This window comes from Lygodium microphyllum, chromosome 1 (genome assembly GCF_053477565.2).
Source record: "Lygodium microphyllum isolate KBCC chromosome 1, Lygodium_microphyllum_v1.1.10, whole genome shotgun sequence".
Lineage (NCBI taxonomy): Eukaryota > Viridiplantae > Streptophyta > Polypodiopsida > Schizaeales > Lygodiaceae > Lygodium > Lygodium microphyllum.
In genome coordinates this window covers 36,974,340-36,991,488 of record NC_141135.1, presented here as the reverse complement: position 1 = coordinate 36,991,488, position 17,149 = coordinate 36,974,340, and the positions used below count along the sequence as shown (strand labels likewise).

The 17,149-nt window shown below is 41.1% G+C and overlaps 1 pseudogene; it reads left to right on the top strand.

The window, feature by feature from the left end:
* Positions 1-3,569: 3,569 nt before the first annotated feature.
* On the top strand, positions 3,570-16,709 carry LOC148041002 (uncharacterized; annotated as a pseudogene).
* The last annotated feature ends 440 nt before the right edge of the window (positions 16,710-17,149 follow it).

The following is a 17,149-nucleotide window of genomic DNA, read 5'->3' as shown; positions in this document are numbered from 1 at the left end:
TTTTATAGGTGAAGAAAGATCATTGTGTTGGTCTACAAGCTTGTGGGGGCTACATAGGTGGCTCTGTCCTGGTAGGTCATATAGCTATCTTCCATAGTCAAGGCAAGCATGTGGTGATGTAATATGTATGGGGGGACTATCTCTCATGAAACATATTCCATGCATTCTTGCTATTCCGTGCCAAAAATAACTCATATATCTCTGCTTCTGCTTTTGCCAAGTAGTCTCACTTCTTCTTTTGTACAAGGTGCTTGAAGAATGTCCTTGCTTGGTGTTGTGTTTACGTACCTAGCTCCACTTCTTTCACAAGCTAGCTTGAGTAACTCTACACTCATCATCATACCAACTACTTTGGGGAGTAATAGAGTGTGTGGGTCTACAATGGGGTAGAATCTGTGGGCATGTATACATGGTTGATCTATGTATGGCTTCTGCTATGTCCCTTGTACATCCCTCCAATGATTTGCTCTAAATCCAATGTATATAAACTAATCTACAGAGAGCCACTGTAGATGTGTAAGGTATCTCCCACAAAGTGGTATTTGGAGTGTTGTCACTGTTGGGTATTTGACTCACGCCTCACTTACGCCTACTCTCATATGGGAGTGTCGGGGATCAGTAGGACACTGGGGCACTTTTTACTCTCGGTAGGAGAGGTTTTTTCCCCCAGACTTATGGTCTTATTGTCGTATGTACTTGTGTGCTTATGTTACACACATTTGGGCACTTAGTGTGTGTCGGGTGTGAACACCCCCTACAACCCTAAGGTTTAAGGGTTGTACTTTGTACTTTCTGGTTACACTCATTCAATCTATTCTCTTGGGTGTGGTGCTTCAACTCTGTCTCTCACTCTCACACTGTCAACTGAATCCCGGCTGCACCTCGATCCTTCCATCTCACAGTCACCAGGGACGTGAAATTTTGAGATGCTTTAATCTTGTCAATAACATTTGATTAAAATATTAATCAAATGTGTAAGGTTATTTAACACATGTGATGTAAATGGTTGTTATTTCATGGTAAGAGGCCAAGGACCCCAAGGATGCAATGGGTGCCAAAGGCAAAAGTTGTAATAAGTTATGTCTGATAGGTACTAGGTGATACCGGGTGTCAGATTTTGGCCTAGACCAATTTATTGGCCACTAATGTCAGTGGGTACATTAGAGACTAGGCATTAATTAATTAATTAATGTTGGTCTAAGGGCTAATAACTACTCAAGGATACTTGGAAGGCAAATTGGCCCATCCAATTTAATTATTGGCTACTGAAATTAAATTTGAGCACTATAATAATTATTAAATTAATTTAATGAGCTTGATAATACTGGAAAATGGGATTAGAAGGTTGCCACTTGGGAAAACATGCCCATGTAAGTGGGAAAAACGTTTTTAGGGACTGGCGGAAGTCTATTCTAGCCATTGTGTGAGAGAAGGAGCTTGTTAGAGAGCAAGGAGAGGCTACTGATGTGATTTGCAGCCACCATGGATCAATCCTATAGCATGTGATGGTAGTTTGGAGCCCTCCAGGAGTAGTGACAGTAGCCCAAGGTCCTTTTGGTATAGATGACAGCATATAGGAGGGGGCAGTAGTCTTTGTGGTGGTCTTAAGCTATAGGTGATAGCTTCCATGGTTGTTTGAGCAGGGTAGCAGTAGCTTTTCAGTGTTTCTCGCGATGAAACTCTGAAATTTCTCTCTCTACAACATTCTCTCTCATCCCCCAGCCATCTCTCAAATTATCTTAGTATTTTCCAATAGTTTGAGCCATTAGAGGAAGAGATTTCAGCCAATCTTTGTTGTAAACCCTAATTTACAGTAGATATTAGGGTTTTGACAGTTGCCTCGGGATGCGTGCTCAGAATTGAGGACCTAGGACTTGAATTCCAGTAGCTGAAGTTGAGGAATTTGAGGGAGATTCAAGAGGCCAGCTAGCCAATTAAGATTTGGGGCTGAATTTGTCTTTCAAGGAGCAGGGTGAAGGCCAATCCCCAAGTAAACCAAGGGGCAAATTTGGTTTGCAGACTTGTTGGTCAGTTTTGATGGCAAGAGGCACTTGGATTAGCGGAGGAGGTCAAAGGATCTCAATTGTACTACATCCATTTGAAATAAAAGTTAAAGAAATACCATAAGGGGCGCTAGTTTTGGGGCCAGCAGGCTGTCGAATGTCCAAGATTGTATGGTAAAGTGTGCATTTCAGTTTTGTAAATTTGTTAATTGCTATAGTTAAGTGCTTAATTAGGTTATTTACCACCCTATCAGAGAAGGAAGGCTGGTTTCAAGGTTCCATTGCGGGATATCATCAATTTCCTTGAATTGGTGGGTTTGAGGTACCTGATTGAAGGTTAGAAGCTTTGCTCTAGTGCTGAAATTGTATTCAGCTGAGTATTACAGCAAGAATGTCTTTAGATAGTGAGATGGGATCAAGTAGGGATGATGCCTGTCAATCTGAAAATTCACAAAGTATTGGGAAGAATGCAATGCTTGATCTTGGATAAGGTGCATAGCATGGACATCAAGCTAATAATGTTGGTTTAGACCAAAATGTGGGTCCTTCTAGGCCTTTAGAAGCTGATGATCAACAAGAGGAAGAGGAATTTGATGACCAGTTTAAAGATCAACTAAGGACAATAACTGAAATGTTTGTGCAATTGGCAAATGATCCTTAGTTATGCGCTTTTTGTACCCCTTAAAGGAGGGCAAAAAAGGCAGGAAGAAGAAATCGTCTTCGAGAGCTTTGGGATAGCAAGATGCATCGAAGGAAGAGTACAATATCATGATGTTCCAAATGTGGGTAGTGAGCATAAGCAAACGATACTAGTGGGGCAATTAATGCATATGCAAGACTAACTTGGAAGTGCCAATCCAATGCTTGTTTTGGATAGCAGGACGTGTATGCAATGATGGGATAGCCAAGGTATTTTTGTAGTGACACTAGTTTCCATGCTATGGTGGGTCAAAGACCGCATACGGGGATGTATGACACAACTTCTTATCATATGTAGCAACCAATGCGTGGTGTGCAAGGCCCAATGTATCCATTCGAGTATGGTTGGTAATATATATAACCCCATATATAACAATGTTAACATGATGTTGGGGTATAAAGTGGCAAGTTTGGCAATGCATATATGAAGGCCACTGTGTTGGGACTCATGGTATTAATGCTGGTCATACAAATGCTCTGTATAGTGTTGGTCGTAAGGAAAAATGCAGCTAGTAATGCTTATTGATGATTGATCTTGGATACATATCACTGGTACACTCTTACATGCTTTGTTCGAGCTTTCTTGCTTGACATTTACGGCTTTTGTGCCAATGGGAGCATCCTGATACGCTTGACAAACATAGAGCAGGTGGGCTTATGCTACTTGAGCATTCGGATACTTGAGACTGGGATCTTCACTTGGATGTTGCATGGTTGATATGCCTTGGTCCTCACAGATGTACTTGGGCTGATTTGGGCTTTGCACTCCCTGAGCATACACCTATTTGTGTCAGGTCTTGCCAGTGTTGTGTACACTTTTCCCTATTATATAGGGGGTGTGCCAGCTTATTAACGGATTCATTTGACATGCTTGGGTGTTTGCTCGATGTCCGTATGACTGTCACATGCTGATTTATGCCTGCTTGATGCTGGTTATGCTTTGACAGTCAGTGGTTGACTTAGTGCATTCATTTCGCCTACAGCTTACTCTCATTATACCTGGCTGTAATTTATTACAGCAAGCATTAATGTATGGACTGACGTGGAATTTTCATGCTGAATTATCCTGATTTTATGTCATTTTGATGGTACGTGGTGGGCAGCATCATTAGCTATCAGTTCATGGTCATTTTGCCTTGGTTTTGGTGGTATTTTGGCTATTTACAACAGAAAACAGCAAGCAGTTTTGAACTGTCTGCACTATTTCAGCTTGCAATACGGTATCTTCTTCCACTGACAGTGCTATCTTCAACATCACTAAGCTTCATGATACGAATTATGCCTATTGGAAGAGCCAAGTTTGATAGGTATTGGTGTAGAAATCACAGATAAAACCACTAAGATTGCATGGAGAGCAGCCTGAAACTATGATTGATGACGAATGCATGGAGCTTGATGAATTATGCAAGTCCACCCTCGTCTTGTTTCTCACTGAACAGGTGCATTACAATGTGGTTGATGAAGCACAGAGTGCTTGGCAGCTTTGGGATAAGATTAAGAACCTCTATGACAAGAAAAGTCCAGAAAGTTGGATATATTGGCTGAAGCAACTTATGGATTTGAGCATGAAGGAGAATATGACGATGTTTGCTCATTTGAGCCAGCTCCATGCTATCCTCAAGAGCTTGAATTCGCAGGGCATTACCTTCAATGATGAGGTTACTCCATTGTTTTTGCTTGGGACTCTAAGTGAGTCATGGGATGTATTCCGCACTGCCTTATGTGCTCTTGCTACTATTTTGAACTTGCCTGATGTAGAGAGTGCTCTTCAGCAAGAAGAGATCAACCGTAAGAACTTGGATGTCTCTCGTGTGTCGCATGCTTTCATTGTTAGAGGCAGAGATGGTAATGGAAAGAATGACAGTGGGAATGGCCGTGGCAGAGACTTGTAGAAGTCTAGGTCTAAGTCATGCGGTAAGTTGTGCAGCAAGTCTCGTGGGAGAAATGCTAATGTGACATGTCATCATTGCGGCAAGAAGGGTCATATACGCCCATAGTGTCATGAGTTGCGTAATGGGAAGTGCAAAGAGAAGGGGAAAGACAAAGTACATGACAAGTCGTCTGATCGCAGCATTGTGCCTACAAAATCCAGTGTGAAAATAGAGGAGATAAATGTCATGCAGACTGAGGACTCCGATGGGGAGTACATACTTGCAGCTAGTTCTTGTGATGCTACGTCGTTGACTGAGATTCACTCTATGTATGCGCAGTGCTGGCTTTTGGATTCTGGTGCTTCATTTTATGTTACACTATGCCGTGAGTGGTTCCACTCCTACCGCACTATCTCTGGTTCAGTTTGCTTGAGTGATGACAAGTCACTTGCTATTGTTGGCATTGGGGATATACGACTGCAGTTCTCTATTGGCAGTACTTTTCTGTTACAAGATGTACGTCATATACCTGTACTTACACGCAGTCTTATGTCTGCAGGGCAACTTGATGATGCTGGGTTTCATGTCTCTTTTGGAGATTCTGCCTGGAAGATCAAATGTGGTAGACTTGTGCTTGCTAGAGGTGCCAAGAGTGGCAGCCTCTATCCTCTTGTAGTTGATGGATCCTGTTGACCATGTTTTGTCAGTGGGTTCCATCCCACATGTGTCTCTTTAGCATGCCTGTTTGGGGCCATATGTCCTTGAAGGGAATGAAAATGCTTTTTGGTTTGCAATATTTACCGCCCCTTGACTATGCATATTTTGATTCATGTGAGCATTATCTTTATGATAGACAGACTAGGAATACGCATAAGAAGTCTAGTAGGACACACATGAGTGAGCCCTTGGCATTGGTACATTTGGATGTCTGTGGGCCCATGCCCTGTCAGTCTATGGGTGGTGCAAAGTATTTTGTGACGTTTATTGACGATTTTTCGCGTCAAGTCTGGGCTTATCCCATTAAGCTTAAGTCAGATGTCTTGGTTGTGTTTCAGAGATGGCTTGCATTAGTTGAGAACTAGATTGGACATAGGCTAAAATGCCTTAGGACTGACAATGGGGGAGAATATGTGTCACATGCCTTTGAGAAGCTATGTAACGAAAGGGGTATTAAGCATCAGTTGACCGTCCCCTATACTCCATCCCAGACTGGTTTGGCTGAGGGGATGAATAGAACGATCCAGGAGCGTGTACGCAGTATGCTTAGCCATGCAGGCCTACCACAGAGCTTTTGGGTTGAGGCAGTCAGTACAGTTGTGCATATCATAAATAGATCACCTTCCAGTGGTTTGGAATTCTAGGTTGCAGAGGAGGTATGGACTGGGAAACCTCTGTCTTATGCGCATCTACGTGTCTTTGGATGTGAGGCATTCTGCTATGTGCCTAAGGACAAGCATAGTAAGCTGAATCCTAAGAGTGTCAAATGCATTTTCCTTGGCTATGGAGATGCAGGCGAGATGGGTTACCGCCTCTGGGATCCGCAAGCGCGGAAAGTCATCTGCAGCCATGATGTAGTCTTTCATGAAGACAAGATGCATCGGCAGCTTGAGAAGGTGGTAGAGATACAGAGGGTTATATTCCAAGAGAAGCCATGTACTCCTGCACAACTAGTTGGACAGCCTGCAGTAGCAGTTGGTACACATGGCCAGGATGTTGGATATGCAACAGAGTCTGCAGTGAGACGGTCTACTAGAGATAGATGTCCCCCTGATAGATTTGAGCCCTCAATGCATTATGTCTTGGTTACAGATGCAGGAGAGCCTCTCACCTATGATGAGGCTATGCGCAAGGGTGACAGTCACTCCTGGGAGAAGGCTATGCAACCTAAGATGGACTCCCTGCATAAGAATATAACTTGGGATTTAGTTGCATTGCCTAAGGGCAAGAAGGCTTTGCCGTGCAAATGGATGTACAAGCTGAAGAGTACCCCTGGAAACCCCAAGCCGGCTTATAAGGCAAGACTTGTTGCTAAGGGTTTTAAACAGGAGTACGGAGTTGACTTTGATGAAGTTTTTTCTTCTGTGGTCAAGATGACCACCCTACGCTTGGTTTTGGCCTTAGTCACGCAGCTTGACTTGGACATGTATCAAATGGATATCAAGATTGAATTCTTGCATGGAGATTTGCATGATGAGATTTACATGGAGCAGCCTAAGGGCTTTGTAGAACCTGGCAGGGAGCACCTAGTACACAAGTTGAAGAAAAGTCTTTATGGCTTGAAGCAAGCATCTAGGGAGGGGGTGTTTCATAAGTTTGATGTCTTTATGCAATCATAGGGCTATAGCAGGAGTGCTATGGATCCGTGTCTTTACACGAAGAAAGCCCGTGATGGCTTATTGCTTATTTTGGTACTTTATGTGGATGATATGTTGATAGTAGGGAAAGCTCATGATGAGCTAGATACTCTTAAATCTCAGCTGAAGAAGAGCTTTGAGATGAAGGATTTGGGACAGGCCTCTCACATTCTTGGTATGCACATTAAGCGTGACAGGCATCAGGGACTACTCTACCTCTCATAGAGAGAGTATATTTATAAAGTCCTTGAGCATTTCCGCATGCAGGATGTGAAGCCTATTGGCTGTCCATTACCTTCTTATGTGAAGGTCTCATAGACCGATTGTCCGCAGATAGATGAGCAAATGGCCGAGATGGCCAAGATCCCTTATGCATCAGCCGTGGGTAGTTTGATGTATACCATGATAGCCACTCGTCCAGATATTGCCTTTGTAGTTGGTGTTGTGGCACGCTATATGGCTACACCTGGTAGGAAACATTGGGATGCCGTGAAGGGTATCATGAGGTACCTAAAGGGCATAGCAGATATGTGTATTTGCTATGGCAGCCAGGATACAGGAGTTGTAGAGTACACAGACTCCGATTATGCAGGACATGCAAATAGTAGAAAGTCCACTTCTATGTATTCACCTATGTTGGAGGTGATGTCTCTTGGATGTCCAGGGTTTAGAAGTGTATGGCTCTATCCACCACTGAGGCCGAGTATGTTGGAGACATTGAGGCCTGCAAGGATGCCATATGGTTAGGCCGTTTGGTTCATGACCTTGGAATTGATGCTATACTTACGTTGCATTCGGATTCTATGAGTGCTATTCAGCTAGCCAAGAATTCGGCCTTCCATCCGGATGAAACACATTGAGGTGAGGTATCACTTCATACGTGTGGTCATGGAGGACAAGTCTGTTGACCTTGTCAAGATCTCCACTGACGAAAATCTTGCAGATTTACTCACGAAAAGCCTCACTATTGAATGCTTTGCTTTCCTCACGAGATTGATGGGTGTTGGATGAGATGACGTTTTTCCTCATCCTGTTTGTACTATCTTTTCCTTTTCTTTTCACTTCTCACTGGGATAGATTTGCCTTTAAGTGGGAGATTGTTAGGGGTAAAGGCGCCTCCGCCTAGCCACCCATGTATTACTACACTGACAGTACCCGCCACTGCACACTGCAGGTGGCGAGCGCCCGGCACCATCACTTTATTCTTTATTCTTTTAGTGACAGTTTGAATAAAGGAAGGCCCGGTCACACATTGTGATTGTTGGAGTTCCCATTTGGTCTCTCTCTCTTTCTTGCTCTTGCTTTCCCACCATAGCTCTTCCAAGCAAGCTTCAATCCTTCTTACCTTTCATTAATTTTTTATTTCGCCTTGTGTATCTGTAGTCATGTGGCCCATTGTCATGTGAATGAAGGTACAATGGTTGAAAACTCTAAGGAAAACCATCGATGAAGGATTCTATTTGTTTGTCTATGGAACTGGACTTGCCTATGTATATGCTGAATGCATAAATTCAGTGACCATCTATCATGAAGCTCAAGTTGATTTCACACTCGAGACAATAGATTTGAGTCATGAACCTTTAGAGGACCAAAAAGTGGGCTGTTTTGGGGGATCCTAGACATGATTTAGAGTAGGAAAAAAGTGTTATGGACAAGGAGCAGCCTGCTTTTTCTGCCACATTTTTAAGGCAGATCTGATGCCATCAGGAAAGCTTAGTGGTGGACAAGAAAAGCAAGGGAAAGAGGCATTCTTGATGCATGCTCAGACTGGAAAAAGGCAAGAGAAACCAGAAGAAAGAATCCTTGGATGGGAGAGGACTGATGCATGAGGATTCTTACTGCTGTGGACTGATTTGAAATAGGGTATTATGCAGGCCACTGCTGTCCATAGAGATCTATCTCCATTCTATGTTTGAAGGATGCTCTTTGCTGTCCTGAATCAAGAACTTTATTGGACTATTTTGATGCCTCTTACTTCTTTTCTATTATGGGATGCAAAATTTATGTTTGGGGCTGAAGGAAGAATATTTTGGTGACCTAGAATAGGGTTATTCATGTCTTCATGGGCTACATAGGTTCCAAACTGTTCTCATGAGTGTATGAGACTGTTTTTGGATTGCAGACACATTGTTTGTTGTTTAAACTCATGTATGGTGATTCAAATACATTTGGGCTGAATATAAATGGGTTCATATTAAGCCATAGTTCAGATCTTGGTCTATATCCTGATATACAAGCTGTATATGGTTTGGATATAAGCCTTTATACTATAGTCATAATCTACAGTCGGATTTCAGCGTACTTTGGTTTCTTGTTGTTTCTTATCATTTTCTTCTACAGAAATTAATATCGTTGTGCTACAAACTCTTCTTTCTTGAGTCTTTGCGACTTTCAGTTATACACACTAAATCCCCCGACATCTTTGGTGGACCTGACATGTGAAAGGCTGAAGGAAGAGTTCTACAGTATGGGGTTTATACAAGTCGATCAGAAGATGTGAGGTAATTACTTTAGACTTTTACTATGTATTAGAGCAACATTAACAGCAGCAACAATAGTCTTCTACCAAGCATGAGTTAGTTGTGACAAAAGCACTGCAAGCTGTTTAAAGTTAGGTAAAGCTGTTTGATGGACAAAATATATCAAGTTACTTGAAGGTGTATGCAAAGAAATTAGATTTCTTTGGGATACCTACAAATCACATAGGTCAATATTTTGCATGGGTTGCAGTACATGAAATCAAATAGTGCATAAGTGAAATCTATGCAAAAGTGCCTGCATGGGATGATTTCGAGAAATCACTTAAAGAAGAATACTTTACTGAAGATCTAGGTCTGGTAAAGAAAGGAATTTTCATGGAGCGGATTGCAAAACCTAACAAAGGGCTGGCTGCTACTACAGAGTTATATGTGAGTTTAAATGCAAATATGATCAGTTGGATGAGGCAAAGTAGCAATCTCTAGAATCAGAAAATATTGAGCTGTTTCTTCAGTCGGCAGATTCTCCATAGTGGTTGAGCCTTGAAGAGCTCTTCGAAGATGAAAGCACAAAGTAAGGACTTAAGACAGATTGGCAAGATGTAAAAGATGTTGTGTCTATACTTGTTAAATGATAGAGAAGAAGAGAAAGGACGCATGTCAGTATTATGCCTTCATCTTCAAGCAAAGGCAACTGAACAAGTAGGTAAATAGCTGGTTACTACTGCAACTCTGGTGAAAGGTGATGTGATGGATGAGTTGATGAAAGGCATGCGAGACTTACAACTGAAATATGCAAATTTGGAAGAAAAAGGGTGGTCTACTTGAAGACTTTGTGTGTAGATATATTTAGTGCAATAGTATGAAGCATGGATGCAAAGATTATGAAACATATAAGGATGCTTTGGATAAAAAAATTATTCTCTTCAAGGATGGAAAATTTTATATGCGAGAAATTGGATTGCCACTCAATCGAACTTGGAAAGTCTGGTATGTAGAAACTGTTGTTAAAAATGCATATGTTGCAGTAGAAGCTGTGACATTTGGCTTGCAGATTGAGAATATATCCAGGAAGGATTTTGGATGTGAAGCTATGTTTGGCAACAAAATAGAACCTTGGTCACATGCAATGCATATTGTAGAGAAAGGGAAGATTCCTAGAGATGAATTGAACAAGGCAGGCAATTGTATTTGTGAAAAAACGGGATGGGATGCTCTAGTCGATGCTTTCTCTGTCTTTGCATATCTTGCCAAAGCGTAGAATACTAAGGCTATTGTAGAGGAAAAGAGAAAGTAGGATGATGCAAATCTAGGGATATCAAAGAGGGCAGCAAAAGAAAGTGGTAGGCTTGAGTCAGATCATTCTTCACCCCTTGTTAGGTCTTCATTTGAGTAGTCTTATGGAGGATAGATCAAAAGGAAAGAAGTAGGATTATGGGAAATTGAAAGGCAAGCAACCAGGTTACATATTGAGACTGCTACTGATTTTCTTGGAAGATTAGATTTTTGAATAGTAAAGTGGAATTCACCTTGGGTGAAATTCGTTGCATTGCCAAGAGGGAATTTTATGAAGAGATTATTGATATTATAAAGAGAAATTGGTAGTTTGTTGGGGATCAAATGCATATTATTGTTCGGGGAGAAGAAGAACTAGGTTTGCAATGCATACAAGCAATGTAGGATGATGATGGGGATGTTAAAAAGACAATTGCTCATGTAGCTGAAAATGCAGTTGTTGATTCTGAAAATGTAATGTTTTGCAGCCATACCTTAGGAGGAGTACGTCAAGTGCATTTCGGTGAAGAAGAGACAGCAAGTGTTATACCTAGAAGCTACTATACGTGGAATCAGTAGGCTAGAGCAACTACTAAGATGCTAGTAAAAGTGGGAGATCTTGAGGAGCCTTGTATTGCTTTCATTGATCATGGATTTGAATTTAATGCTTTGGTTAGGAGTCTTTTTGAAAACAGAAGATAGTGAGTGGATATGGAGCATGGATGGAGGATGCAGGCTGGTAATATTGCTCTTGGGGACTTGTATGCAGTATGTCCCAATGTGGAAATTACTATTGGGGATGTTCAAGATGAACAAAACTTCTTTGTACAAGATTGTTCTTCATATCCTGTGATAAGATTCTTCTTCATATCCTGTGATCCTTGGGACAGCTGTACATTCTAGTAGTACGCATCGAAACCAAAGTTTTGGATGATGATTCAGCATATGCAAGAATAGAAGCTATGATGGAAAGTGATAGTGCAATTTCTTACTGTTTGTGTCAATGATTCAAGAAATCATGATAGTCTAAGAGACTATTCTTTGCCTCCTAATATTAAAGAATTTAGGGATTCTCGTGAGACAATGGGTTTTTAGTAGGTACCTTTGTAAAGTGAGACTGTGATGGTGCAAGATGGAAAAGGCTCTCACCTCATATAGGAGATTCATGTGCTTCTTCTACAAATTTCTGTTGCATTTTCAGCATATAGTACAACATATTTCCAGAAGTTTGAAAGCATGCATAGGGCTGTAAAACAGTATATTCGTAAGACACATGAAGACATGAAGAGAGATGGATTGTTTGAAGCTGAGGAATGTATATCAGGAATGTATAATGGGCTATTCTATGTTGATACCATAGATGAGCTTTTAGCTATGGTGAATTCGGGGCTGAAAACTAAAAATAGCATGGTTCAATTATACTCCTTGCAGATTGAAGAGTTTGTGAAACAAGAATGCATATGTTTAGATAAAAGGGAAGAAGTAAGGGTTGACACAAAGTATAAAACTATGGCAAAAAAGGTTAAGCCTGTTACACTACCATTACCTTCTGACAGTGAGGAGAAGAGTGAATTAGCTTCTCTTCAGCCAAACTTGAGAGACCCAAAAAGGATTGGGCGTCGGTTTACAATAGAGTCTCTAAAGGAACTAAAGATTGGATGTGAAGAGTTTCTTATATCTATAGAGAAGTAGTGCTCTATGGATATGTTGTCCAGACATGGTAGAGCATTCGCGTTTCAACCACATGAAATAGGTTGTGTTGATCCAAGTATTGTAGCACCTATTGTATTTTTACTATCCCTCATGTACCTTGGAATTTGTTGCCGATTCCAGTGCCTACAGCTCATCTACCTAAGTTGATTGACTTGTTGAACAAGAAGATTAGAATGGGAATTTTGGAGCCTTCTTCAATTCCGTATTCAAAGAGGTGGTTTACAATGCCAAAGAAAAATAGAACGTTGAGGTTTATTCAAGATATGCAACCAGTAAACAAAGTGACTATCAGAAATTTAGGGGATGGCCCAATTGTGGGACGAATATGCAGAAGGTTTTTCTTCGAGAACTATTTAATCTTTGGATGATTTGTATCCTGGTTATGATGAGATTTAGTTGGCTATAGAGCATAGTAGCAAGGGAACAGGAGTGAGAATGGAAACAAGAGTTCTTGGGGGAATGGGAAGAGGGCCCTAGGGGGAATGAGAACGTGAGGGGAATGACTTTTACTGCATACATAATACATATATGCCTAATTTATATATTCATATATATCTTACAAAAGCTCTTTAAAGGAACATGTACAATTTGCATAACATGATAATCTACTCCATAGATGATACATCAGTTACATCTAAATGGAACATAAGACCCAAAATAAATGATAAGCTAAGATCAAACTAGATGAAAGAGTCAAGAAATCAATATAGTTGAAAGTGGCACAAGTTTGGTGAGGGGGAAGAGGGGGGGGGGGGGGGGGGGGGGGGGCGGGGGGGGAAGAGATAGAGAGAGAGCGAGAGAGAAAGAAATAAGATATATTAACATCTACATAAGGCCAATGTGGCCTATGAGACAAAATCCAAAGTACATCCATGTCTAATGTCAACATTAAAAATAAGTGGGTGGCCTATGAAACCATGCTGAGAATAACTATACAATGGGACTATACTAGGGTTGAATGTGGTGGAGACTATAGGCTGTAGCTGATCTCAAGATTTGCACATGATCTCAGCTATGATGCGGTCCCTAGTTGCTTCACTGATATGCGTGGTGATGAGTCTTCTGTGTCTCGTGATAATGGCTTTGATCTAGCTGTGGTGCGGCCTTTTCGGATGTGGTCCTATTAGACGAGGCTCGACGAAGGGAAATGGCTCTATCCAATGTGACTACACTATGTGGCATGTAAGGTGTTTGGTAGAATGGCTCTGTCTCTGCTAGGTTAGTAGTGTTAGTAAAGTCGGGTCTATGGAAAAAGTCTATCACTGCTCTTTGTGTGGGTCCCTCTGGATGAGCTAGTCTCTTATCCTGTAATAGTGTTGTGCGGTGCCTTTCAGCTCCAGGAGGAAAAGACCTAGTTATTTTTGGTCCTCGTACTCCATGATGCGACGAAGGGGTCCAAAACCATCATGGAAGAGGCAGTAGTACCGTCCTTGTATATCATAGTATATTGTACATCTGCATATGTAGTGCTCCTTTGTCTTAGGCTCTCGACCACAAAGCTGGCAAGTCCAATCCTCTTCTAGGGTATCTGTCCATCTTCCTATCTCCATTTGCAGCCTATGTGAGGAGGTGTGAATCTGTTCGATAGTAGCCCGTATGCTATGGGAGAGATGGTGTCCATATGTGCTAGCCAAATAGTTAAACCATCATCAAAGAGACACAAGAAATGACTCCCGTAGAACTCCATCCTCGATCCTAGAGGGAGTGGTCGGTGGATCCATGTCCTTGCTGTCTCAATCCTCAAGATATTAGCTCTGATCACCTGGTTCAGCTCTAATTGGCTGAGAGAAAGTGTAGGGTAGTCAAGGCTAAAATCAAAAGGTGGAAGGCCATCAATATCCAAACCATGTAGGCTCATCCAAATAGCCATTTGTGAAAACCAATAGTTATTCTCGCCTCTTGTTGCTAGTTGTCTGGATGAAGTTAGTGCCAATTAGGAGTATCTATGACATGGAAGTTCCCATAATCTGTGCCAAAAGGTCATTGCCCTAAAGAGTGCCTCTGTAACTATAGGTGCTACCCCTAGCTGTGCTACGACAATGGGATGTGGGGTGGAGGGCTTACTCCTAATCATACGTGCTATCATATCATGATGATCAATGACCTTTCCATGCTATCCCAACCATCATAATAATTCCTCTTTGCTCCAATTTGATCAGTGAGTGGGCTAAGACGTCTGTGGTGCAGTCCCATACCTCTACTCCATATAGTAGTGTGGGTGTAACTAGGGTGTCAAACAACCATAGTTTGGTGCAGGGCTCTTGGAATTGTATGTGAGCACATTGACTCTCGAGTGTCCCTAGTGCTGCATATCCTTGTGTCAGACGTGCCTCTGATGCCCTTCTCAACAAAAAACCTGGACCAGAGAAGGTGACTCCCAGGTAGACATACTCCCTCACATGCTCCACATTGTCTCCCTGTTAGCGGTTGGCTTGACACTACATTTACCCTTAGAATGGTGTATTACCTTAGTCATTGTTATTTCCTATGTGAAGCAACCTTTATATGTCTTATGAAGTTCACTGCCTCATGAAGTGCAATTTTGGAGCAATTGCAAAAACGTGACCTGATGAGGCATTTTGTGTATTCTTCTCATGGATTTGGTCATATGTGATATCTATGCCTGATGTATGATAGATTTATTTGATTATGAAGATAATCTGGCAGTTGATGCCATCATCTATGGTGTCTTTGTCTCATTTGCAGCATGTTTTGTTTGTTACACTTCTCATTTTCTGATCTGTAGTGTTGAATATAGTATGTCTATGTTTCTATATGGTTAGTTTTGAGTTTCCATGGTTTCTGGATGCGATATCGAGTATTTACCCCATGAAGCATTCTCTGTCTTGTTATGTATTCTGCATAGATAGGGCAGCAACACTTTGGCAATACTGCCATGCTTTTCTGAATCTCTGGTGTGGAAGTTTAACAGAAAAACAACTTCGGTTGATGCCAGAAATTTGAAGCTCTGTCAAAAACGACCCTATTTGGGGAAGAAAACCTAATTTCCTGTTTGCAGTTTGGAAGTTTTTCTAGGTGCAGAATTTGTGCAGAGACTTGAAGTAGTACCAACCGAGATTTGTGAAAAACGACTTTGTTTTATGGACGAAAAATGAATTTGATGTATGGAGTTCGAAGGGTTTTCTATTTGTATATGCTGCCATTGATTCTTTGTGTCTCTGTGTTCAAACACCATTAAAAACGGCAAAGATTGAGGCCAAAAATTCAAATTTGTTTTATGGAGCAGGATCCCTGTATGGAGCACAATTTTTGCATGAAGTGAATTTTCTGTTTGAAGCAGAATTCCTGCTGAAGGAGAATTCCTGCATGGAGCAAAGTTCCTGCATAAAGTAGAATTCTTGCCTCAGAGTTTCTGTATGAAGCAGAATGTCCTAAAAATATGAACTTTTTGTCAAGACATGAAGTAGGGCAGATTGCTTGAAGCAGTGACAACTACCTGAAGCAATGGGTAAATCAAAGGAAAAGCAAAAGTGGTGCAAAGTTTACTTTGAGTCTGGACATACTTCAAAGCATAGTTCTTATATTCATAGGTCTTGTGAAGACGGAAAATCCTGCAAGTATTTTTGCATGTTTGATTTATGCAATGAGTTTGATGGTATTCGCAAGAGGCTTTCATTAGCAGTAAAGAAGGCTTCAAGTTCAAAGATTGATAAAGCATGGGAGAAGTTGGATTCTTTTGAGGATATTCTTCGTGATGCTTATGAATGGCACAATGATCATGAAGGCAAGAAAGTCAGGTCTTGTTCAAGTATTAAGCATATTGGGAGATTGCTTACAGTAGTTGAAAAGCTCAAGAAAAGATATAAAGATATTTTGGATTCTGATTCTGATTCAGATTCAAGTTCAAGTGATGATGATGATGATTGGTGCTCTTTACCCATGGTCTTGCCAAAGATTGAGGTAAAGGGAGAAAGAGAGGACAAGAGCCAAAGAAGCCAAGAATCCTCAAGTGCCCCAAACCCAATAGAGCAACCAGCCAATGGGAGAGTGGATCATCATACACTTTGCATCAATAATCTCAAGGTATTTTCCATATTTTGGTATTTTGCAAACTGTTATAATCAATCTCCAACCAGCTTTAATCAAGAAGAAAGCCAATCAGCAACTATGAACAATGAAGATGATCAGATTGGTGATCAAGAAGATCAGTTCTGTATTCAAGAAGATGATGTTGCTATGGATGATAAGTTTGAGGATTATGGTTATTGCAATGAAGATGTCATTGTGCATGATTTTATTGGTTCTCTTATTAATGCTAAGGAAGATAATGCAGCTACTAAGTTGGATTTCGATTAAGAAACTTTGCCAGAACTTGAAGAAGTGCCACTACTTGTAGTACAAAATGCACCATCTTTGGATGTATTTGTTCAGGATACTGATGTTTCCAACATGCAAGATAATATTTCATGTCATTGCATCGCTCGATCTGAAGAACAAGTCAGTGTCCCTCCCACAATTGAGGAATTGCAAGATTAGCATTGTAATCCCTTTGCAAGAAGAGCAAGATTGCAAGATTTGCACTACATTTCCTTTGCAAGAGTTGGTTGAATATGAAGCATTGTAGAATGCAGTTAGTTTGCATGGTTTCTCCAACGGGATGATTCATTGGTTTTCTGTTGAGCTTGAAAAGGAGAGAAATGCAGCCAATGTTGCAACAATTGAAGCTTTGTCTGTTATCGGCTTCAAGCGGAGAAAGCATTACCATAGCAAGAGGTTTCTCAACTGAGGAATGTAAT